Source organism: Felis catus, chromosome E3, assembly GCF_018350175.1.
Source record: "Felis catus isolate Fca126 chromosome E3, F.catus_Fca126_mat1.0, whole genome shotgun sequence".
NCBI classification, from domain to species: domain Eukaryota; kingdom Metazoa; phylum Chordata; class Mammalia; order Carnivora; family Felidae; genus Felis; species Felis catus.
In genome coordinates, this window is record NC_058383.1 from 29,269,255 (window position 1) to 29,279,012 (window position 9,758).

Sequence of the window (9,758 nt, forward strand, 5' to 3'; positions counted from 1 at the left end):
TCAGCCCAGAGCCCGACGCGGGGCTCGAACTCACGAACCGCGAGATCATGACCTGAGCCGAAGTCGGACACTTAACCAACTGAGACATCCAGGCGCCCATATGTATGTATGTATTTATTTGTTCATGCATTTATTTTTCAGAGAGAGAGCCCAAGCAGGGGAGGGGCACAGAGAGAGAGAGGGGAAACAGGATCCAAAGCCGGCTCTGCACAGATAGCAGAGGGCCCGGCGTGGGGCCCGAACCCACGAACCGTGAGATCATGACCTGAGCCAAAGGCAGATGCTTCACCGACTGAGCCACCCAGGAGCCCCGGGACTCCCTTCCGAGTCCCCACGGCTGCTGACAATTCAGTCCCTCGTGGCCTGTTGGACTGAGGGCTTCGATTTCTTGCCATGTTGTTGGCCGGCTTCCGTTCCTTGCCGTGTGGGCTTCCCCAGCACGGCCGCGCGTGTCCTTGAAGCAGCCAGAGAGCGTCTGCTATCCAGATGGGTGCTGCCGTCTTATGCAACATAATCAGAGAAGTGACATCACGTCACCTGTGCCGTATCCCGCAGGGCACAGTCGTCCCACTTAAGAAGAAGGGAAGACACGGGGTGTGAACAGCAGAAGGCAAGAATCGCTCAGGATATTGTCAGAGTCTGTCCGCCAACGCTTCTCAAAGGAAGGTACGGGGTTTCTTTTCTGGGGGTGTTTCAAGAATTGTGAGGGATTTTGCAGCCTGCCCGGCCTGGAGTTCAAGGGTTCTTTTTTTTTTTTTTTTACCCACGGTAAGCCAAAACCCAGGTCTGCTCACCTGGGTTCGAAGGGCCGGGCGGGGACGGGAGGGAACAGACTCACGGGCAGCGTTCTTTGTGGGCCGGCCTGGTGGTTTGCTAAGCAAAACTCAAGTTGATATGACATAAACAACGTCTGCTGCCTCCAGGGGCCTGCCACAATATTTTCTTTTAAGTGCTACTCGTGCCTGAAATACGCTTCTGGTTTTGAAATGTGGTTCTCCACTCGTGCACGGCTACAAATCACTGACTCTCTTATTAAGAGCGCCGTTTTTTATTCTTTACTGGAAGTTTGCAAAGCACATGACGTCATTCCAGATGGGAGACACGCCAGGGCAGTGGGCTGGAGGCCTCTCCTTGGAGGGGGTCAGTTTGGAAGACAAGAGTGAGCTTTTTCTTGTTTTAATGTTATTTATTTTACAGAGGGAAAGACAGAACACGAGTGGGGGGAGGGGCAGAGCGAGGGAGACACAGAATCCCAAGCAGGCTCCAGGCTCTGAGCCGTCAGCACAGAGCCCGACGTGGGGCTCGAACCCAGGAACCGTGAGATCATGACCTGAGCCGAAGTCAGAAGCTCAATCGACTGAGCCACCCAGGTGCCCCAAGAGGGAGCTTTTTCCCTGCAAACTTGGCATCTCATCCATGCAGGGCCAGCCCTGTGTGAACGCCTGTGCTCTCCAGAGCCCTTGGCATCTGTTTACTCTTTATATTTTCTCCCCCCTGTTGTTAAGTTTGTAAGTTTTTGCTGCCAAAACAGTGCATCCGGAAGTAACACAGCTTCCCTTCCTGAGGCCATGATAATAGGAAAAAAAAAATTGGTCCTTTGCTCTGTAATCCCTCTGTACCCCTCACCCCACCTGCACATCTTCATGATCAACAGCAGGACATGGAGCCTTCTGCATGGGATGTGGATGTTCTGGAACATTCTGAGAAGCCAACATAAAAATCTCTGTGTATGGGGCGCCTGGGCGGCTCAGTCGGTTAAGCGTCTGACTTGGGCTCATGTCATGATCTCACGGCCCGGGAGTTTGAGCCCCGCGTCGGGCTCTGTGCTGACGGCTCAGAGCCTGGAGCCTGCTTTGGATTCTGAGTCTCCCGCTCTCTCTCTCTCTCTGCCCCTCCCCCGCTCACTCTCTGTCTCAAAAATAAACATTAAAAAAAATTTTTTTAAATCTATGTGTATGGATAAATATGCTTATTTATAAGCATATCGGCTAACGTTACAGCTATACAAGATGGACAAATTCTAGAGATCTGTACAACCTAGCGCCTATTGTTAACAACTCTCTTAAGGGGCCAGATCTCACGTTGTGTTCTCAGACACACAAAAGAGCAAAAGGACACAGGAAACTTGAAAGTGATGGTATGTCTCTCACCTTGAATGTGCTGATGGTTTCCCAGGTGTGTGCCTATGTCCAAACTCATCAAATTGTATACATTTCAATATGTGCGGGGGTTTATTTGGTTATCAGTTATACCTCAATAAAGCTGTAAAACCACCTCCCCCAAACGGGGCACAGCTTTTCTTACTAAATGAATCTCCAGATCCATAAATCAATCCTTCCTTTTCATGGCGGCCCATGACGCCAGGGGATGGATGGATTGCCCTTTCACGTCCTGGTTGGTGGATGTTTACAATGTTGTCGTCAGAAAGCCTCCATCGCATGAGAACCAAGTGAGTGTGTGCCAGTCCAATTATAGAATGGGAGAAACTGAGGCCCACAGAGATTAAGTGGAGGGTCCATGGCTCCCCTCCAGGTTCTGGTAGATTCCCCTAGCGGAGAGAAACCATGGCGGCCCTGCTATTGCATGCTGCTGCCACACGGTGTCACTGTTGAAGCTTGCTCCCCGTGCAGCCTCTGCTAACAAACAGCCCCTCCTAGCTACCACCCAGGAACCTGGGCTTCCTCTTTGCCTTCAGAATTCTTATTTCACCTTCTTCTGTCACTGACCATCGTGATCTCTCCTTACAGAGCTCCCTGTGCAAACCCACCTTTTCCCCAGTGGTCAAGTTGTCACAGAACAAACACAGCGGACTTCAAGCGGACTTTCAGAAATTCACAGACAAGTTACGGGAACCCAAACATGGCTTTACAGATTCGGGAGCGCAAGTGGTTCAAACCGACATACAATGGCTTGCTTATTCAGACCCACCGTCAGCTTTACCCACTTCCGTGAAAAGAGGACCCAAACTCAGAATTTGGCTCACTAGTGTCTGATTCGGCAGCCTGCACCCAGCTGGTTTCACAGCTCCGTGGTATCCCCAGATTGCCAGCAGAGGTGATGAGTTTGAGATTCATGTGTAGTCTTCCAGGCTTAAAAACAAAAAACCGGGGCACCTGGGTGGCTCAGTCAGTTAACGGTCGGACTCCTGATCTCAGCTCAGGTCACGATCTCACCTTTCATGAATTCGAGCCCCACATTGGGCTCTGTGCTGACGGTGGGGAGCCTGCTTGGGATTCTCTCTTTTTCCTTCTCTCTCTGTCCCTCCCCCACTTGTGCGTGCCCTCTCTCTCAAAATAAATAAATAAACTTAAAAACAAACAAACGAAAAACAGCAAGCACTTCCCCACACATAAATATATACCCTTAGTTTTGTTCAATTTTTTTTTTTTTTTGAAAAATGGTACCTACAGCACATTTTGTAACTTGCCTTTTCCTGAAGCCCATTCATCATGTGGGGCAAAGGAGGGTGGGGACAGTTTTGGGGGGTGGTGAGAATGGGTGTTTTCCTAGGATGATGGCACTGAGTGAGGCTTTACTCTTTGGAGAGAAGGACAGGAAATATGTGTGGACTACTAACGTCCTCCCACCCATACTGGCCTAACTGAGGGGGGCGGGGCAGGGGGGGGAGTGTGGTTTTTTGTTGTTGTTGTTGTTTAATGGAAGGAACCTAAGTGTTCCTTTGTGACACTTTTTTTTTTTTTTTTTTTTTGAGAAAGAGACAGAATGCAGGGGAGGGGCAGAGTGAAAGGAAGACACAGAATCTGAAGTAGGCTCCAGGCTCTGAGCAGTCAGCACAGAGCCTGACTCAGGGCTCGAACCCACAAACCACAAGATCATGACTTGAGCAGAAGCCAGATGCTTAACCCACTGAGCCACCCAGACACCCCTGTGGCGCTTCTTTAAAAAGAAATGAATGACTGCTCCAGGGGAGAGAAGACAACACTCAATCATTATCTGTCTTAATTCTGGATCATTCTAACTCGCCTGCCTCCTAATAGGTTATCTCTGGGTTTGTGGGCTCTGGAGAGATTCTGGAAAAAAAAAAAAAAAATTCTGCACGTGATACAATCATCTCCTATTAAATCTAAACAATGTGAAAGTTTTCAGGATAAGAAGTGAAGGAATCCTGTGCACAGATCTCCGACTGGCCAGCTGTTAGTTTGATGTGGATCCTTCTACCCTCTGCCCAGTCAGGGAGGGCGGGGCCCAGCCACACGAGCGTCACCCAGCCGCAAGTTAGAAATGCAGGGTCTCGGCGCCACTAATGAACGAGAACTTGTCTTTCAAGGCGACCCCCCCGGGGCGAAGAGAGCTTCTCGGTGTGGTCTGGCAGCATCAGGGCCACGTGGGGGGTAGTCAGGCCGCATCTCGGATTTATGCAGAAGCCCCGCAGGTGGGGCCCAGCGATCGGTGCTTAACAAGCCAGGGGATGCTGAGGAAGGCCGACGACTGTGACAGCCGCTGCTGTGGAGTCGGGGTCTCTTAGCCCCTGGCCGCTGCAGCTAGGCTCCTCGCTCCCCATCGCATCCCCCAGGCGCCCTCCCTCCAATCCGCCCCGATGATGTGGCTCGGTCACCGAGGGACCCCCAGAGTCCAGCTCCACCACGTATCCACCAGGAGCTCCGTTAACGCGCCCTTCGATTAGGAATCTCGGGCCGATCCGGGTTTCCCCGAGGAGGTCAAGCTGGTTTTCAGAGGGCACAAAACCCCCGCGGGTCGAGGCCACTGCACGCGTGGTTAAACGCACTCGAGCAGCCCCGCGGTGCATCCTTTCGTGATGCGAAGAAAACGGGTTCCCTGTGACCCCAGCTCCGTTTCCCGGGGCCGCTTCCACGGCCAGTCCGTCTGGCAGCACACAAACGCCTACAGCTGGCCAGACGTCCATTTCACAGAAGGGCAAACGGAGGCTCAGGCGGGTCTAGGTCGTCACGTCAGAACGGCTCTAGTCCTGGGCAGGATTTCCTCTCTTCATGCAGTGCCTGCAACGGATTTCTTTTTAAAAATAGCAAGCCAGCCAGCAGCTGCCTCTGGGTGTGGGCCCGGCATCAGGCAACGGCAGTCCTCTCATTAGAGAGGATAAAATTGGACTTTCAAGTTCAGGGGAAAAGCTTAGCGGCTCTCGAGTCGAGTGCCAGCAGCTGTGGGGTTTTTGCCGGGGGCCACGGTTTCTGGGGGCCCCTCCGCTTCCCGCGGGGGGCGGCAGGGGGCGCCGTCCGCGGGGAGCGCCGCCCGGAGCGGGCAGAGTTTGCGGACTCGCCGAGGCCGGACCACCCAGACGCTCTCACCTCCTGCGAGGGCGGGAGCAGAGCTTGGAGCCACACGAGGTGAAAACAGTTGGCCGGCTCCGCACCCATCTGCACCCAGGGGCGAGGTTCTCGGCGCGGCAGGCGGGCGGGGGCCTCTCCGGGGGCCAGCTCTTGAAAAGTGGTCCCAGCCCTAAAAAGTCTCGCCACTAGGGAGGCTCACGCCAGGCACGGACGGGGTTCGAACCCGTGATCTTCGGTTTACGAGACCGACGCCTTACCACTTGGCCACCGCGCCTGCGTTGGAATGGCGGCTCCGCGAGCCTCTATCCTGGCGTCGCTCCCGTGAGCTCGCCCCGCGGGCACGAGCGCGAGCGCGCCCGCTCGGCCCCCGCGGGGCCCCGCCCCCTCCCTGCGGCGGGAGGGGCGGGGCTCCAGCGGGCGCGCGCCGGACGCTCTCCGCAGACTCCCGGCGGCCGACCCGCTGGTCTTGGAGGGTAACCCGGTCCCCGCGTGTGGTGGGGTGGCGGCCCCGGAGTCCCCACGGCCACGGCAGGAGGCGTGTCTGGAGCTCCGGAGTCGGCGGGGCAGTTGTCGGGTACTCAGTGCCTTGTGTTCGAATCCCAGCTCCTCCAGAGACAGTCTGAGACCTTGGAGGGCGCTCCTCGGAGCCTCAGTTTCCCCTCTGGGGCGAAGCGGGAGAAGGGATGGCAGTGCTCGTTGCCAGCCGGATTCCCCGGGCGGTCTCCGGCTGCCCTGCGCGGAGCACACGCTCGGCGACGGTTGTTGAATGAATGAGTAAGTGTTTAAGAAATAAGCTCAAAGCTCCTTTCCCCCGATTGCCGCGGTGAAGCCCAGGGTGTCTGCCTCGTCCCGGAGCAGCGCCATCACCTGGGAACTTGCCGCCCTGCGACTTGGCGGTTTCACCGGCACCTGTCAAATCACACCCGATGGTGGAGCCAGGCAACGTGGGCTTTCACTAGCGCTCCAGGCGATGCTGATGCGCCGGAAAGGCTGAGCCCGCTGCGCCAGACAACTGATAGACACATTCATATTTATATACTCAAATGTATGTACGTATTCAAACTTATTTTTATACACATGGACCGACTCTGCAGTTCTCTTGGATTTTTCATGAATGGATGTATGATGTATTAATACAGCGGCTTGTAGTCATAGAAAATAATCACAAGTGACAGTGGATTATTTAACAAACACTAATCTGTGTTTCGTTAATATTATGCATAACCCAATATTGTAAATTATATATACTACAGTATATACGGTAATGTGACCATTCTACAAGGAGGGGTTACCTTATTCTCTTTAATAGCTATTAGTGGTTAATTAGCTAATAGTGGTTTCCTTTTGAGTGGCTCTATCGCAGTTGATTTAATCAATTTCTGGGCAGTAGCTTTATGTTGTCCGCAGCTCTTTTGCTGCACAGAACGTTCTGCTATATGCATCTTTCCCGTCTGGTACCAGTGATGCTTGTAGGGCATATGAAGACATACATTAGGACACCACTCAACTACTCAACTGTATAGGCAAATAGGAAACTTAAATACCGGGAAGTTGTGTTCACCAAGTTGCTTTAAATGTCATGGTTTGGGACTGTGAGTGGAAAAGGCACCAACACTTACCCTCAGACACTGGGACAGGAACCCTGAGACACTGCACCCAGTGTGTGAGATCTTTCTGCAAACCTCACCGCAGCTCCCTAATTAAAAAAAAAATTGGGGCACCTGGGTGGGTCAGTTGGTAAACGTCCAAGTTTGGCTCAGGTCATGATCTCAAGGTTAGTGGGATGGAGCCCTGTGCTGGGATTCTCTATCTCCCTCTCTCTCTGCCCCTCCCCTGCTTATTCTCTCTATCTCTCCCTCTCTTTCTCTCTCCCTCCCTCCCTCTCTCTCTCTGTCTCAAAATAAATAAATAAAAATTATCAAATTTGGGGCACTTGAGTGACTCAGTCGGTTAAATGTTTGACTTCGGCTCAGGTCATGATCTCAAGGTTTGTGATCTCAGCCCCACGTGGGGCTCTGTGCTGACAGCTCGGAGCCTGGAGCCTGATTCCGATTCTGTGTCTCCCTCTCTCTCTGCCCCTCCCCTGCTCGTGCTCTGTCTCTCAACAATGAATACATGTCCAAAAAATTAATAATAATTTACAAAATTTTATAAGCATTTTAAAATAGAAAACTCAAGAACATTTTCAGAATTAAAACATTTCTTACTGAGCAATGCCTCTGACTAGTTGAGGATAAAATTGGTGCCAGTGTCTCCCTCCTTTTTTGGGTTGAGCAGTTGGGATGATTGTGCAGAAGTGGCAGAGGCTTAGCCAAAGTTAAAAGAAATTAGCCAATGAAGGAAATTCACATGGGAGCAGAGCCCAGAACTAACGGGGCAGGTGGAGCAGGGATCAGTCTCCTTAACAGGTGCTGTTTTTCAGTTTTGTCTTGTGAGGGAAGGGAGGGAGCAGAATAATAGAGGGGCATCTGTAGCTTGTTGGGCAGGTGGGATGCCCCAGGTGTCCAGGATCCGAGGGGCCCTGAGAGAGGCTGGCCCTCCCACCTTCCGTGAGCTGGGTGGTCTGACTTGACTTAATCTGCCAGGCAGAAGACGCGCAAGAGGCCATAGAGCTTGTATGCGTGGACGGAGGGTCTGTCCTGGTTCCAGTGTCCCAGAGCGGTACCTGCACAAGGTAGGTCCTCAAAACGTATTATGGAAGGAATTAACATTCAGGGTTTATTTCAGTGCGGTCCTCCTCGTGGTTCTGGGGAACCTCCTTGGCCAGTGCCCTCCAACCACAGTTCCAGGATTGTCCTGACACTGAACTTGTCTGGACTCCTTTTCAGGGGAAGCAGAAACTTTGAATTCCTTGGTGATGGGAGTTGTTCATTGTTCACTCTTGCAGAAAGAGCTTAAATCCAGTGAACGTTTCCTCTTTTCTGCGTCCTAACAAAGGCCCTGGGGCAGATGATGGCACAGAATCAATGTGACCCCAACCCCAGGCCTCCCGCATGCATGCTGGGTGAGAAACCAGGGTCTGCTGATCTGGTGACCAAGCCAGGTGATAGGATGGAATACTCTTGATCTTTTTGTTCCGTCTGTATATTCAAGGCACCTGGATCTGAATAATTCATGAGCATTTGCATTTCTTTTGTGTTGAAATGTCACTTTTTTTTTTCCATTTTAGAAAAAAAATACCTAGTTTTAAATCTTTCTCTTTTTTTCCCGTACTTTTTCTGTTTCTCTGTGCCCGTCCCGCAGGTTGATGTGGCTTGAAACACTGGAGTTCTCTCTGGGACCCTCTCTCCTTGCAGGCCAAACTCCTGATACAGCCCGTGCCTGGGTCCTGGCTGCCCTGGCTCATGTGTTCTGCCCCCATTTTAGCGGCATTTGATAGTCCAGGAGGGCCTCCACCCACACCTTTTAACGGGAGCCTTCGTTGCAACCTTAGCCGCACATCTTACTGGGACCCCCACATCTTGGGAAGACGCAGACCCATATGGGGACCGTGGGGCAGCCTTTCCGACAAACTCCCATGTTATGCTGATGCTGCTGGTCCTGGCCCTCACTTTGAGAACCCCTCCTTTAAAGGATCTTGGGGGCGTCTGGGTGTCTCATTCGGTTGAGCGTCCGACTTCAGCTCAGGTCACGATCTCATGGTTCCCGAGTTTGAGCCCCACGTTGGGCTCACTGCTGGCAGTGCAGAGCCTGCTTTGGATCCTCAGTCCCCCTCTGTTTCTCTGTCCCTCCCCAGCTTGCTGTCTCTCAAAAAAAAAAAAAAAAAAAAAAAAAAGATCTTGGAGAGATTCATTTGCATGAAGAAGATGGAAGGGAAACCCTTAAGCTTGGATACTTAGGTCACCTGAGTTAATGACATCAGGTTTTTACTGATAACCTAAATCGAGCCTAAACAAAAGCTTCCTAGCTCCTCCCGGCGTGCCAGCGACCGCGCTGTTAGTCTTGGTGGGTTAGAGCCCAAGGCTGGAGCCAGAGAACACAGCCTGCCTTCATTACTTTCTGGGAGAAAGTCCATGTTTCCCAGCGGGCTGAGCACCTCAAATGCTAGGTAGGGGCCAGTCTGTGAATGGAGCAGGCATAGGACACCCGAGTAAGGGACCTGGGCTTTTTAATTTTAGCTCTTCTGGTGGGTACGTGGTTGTATCTCATTGTGATGTGCATTTCCCTGGCAAGCGCCTCTTCCTGGGCCCATTAGCTGCTGCATACATCTTCTGTGAAGTGGCTGCTCAAATCTTCTGCCTGTTTTTATAGCTTGTTTGTCTTTCTATTACAGAATCCCTAGAGTCGGTTGTATAATCTGGATACAAGTCTTTTGTCAGACGCCTAGGTTGTGACTATTTTCACCAAGTCTGGGGCTTGCCTTTTCAAGTCTTAAAGATGTCTTTCAAAGGGCAGGAACTTTTAGTTTCAATGTAATCCACTTTATCCTTTTTTTTTTTTTTTTTTTTTATGTTTTGTGCTTGTTACGTCCTTTCTAAGAAAGGACTCCCC

At 51.9% G+C, this 9,758-nt stretch overlaps 1 long non-coding RNA gene and 1 other non-coding gene across 2 annotated transcripts; one reads left to right on the forward strand and one right to left on the reverse strand.

The window, feature by feature from the left end:
- Positions 1–148: 148 nt before the first annotated feature.
- On the forward strand, positions 149–3,204 carry LOC109495055. The gene is made up of 3 exons (XR_002738924.2): positions 149–666; positions 2,365–2,449; positions 2,748–3,204. It is a non-coding gene; the product is annotated as an uncharacterized LOC109495055 (long non-coding RNA).
- A 2,265-nt stretch (positions 3,205–5,469) lies between these two features.
- On the reverse strand, positions 5,470–5,541 carry TRNAT-CGU. The gene has a single exon. It is a non-coding gene; the product is annotated as a tRNA-Thr (tRNA).
- Positions 5,542–9,758: the final 4,217 nt, after the last annotated feature.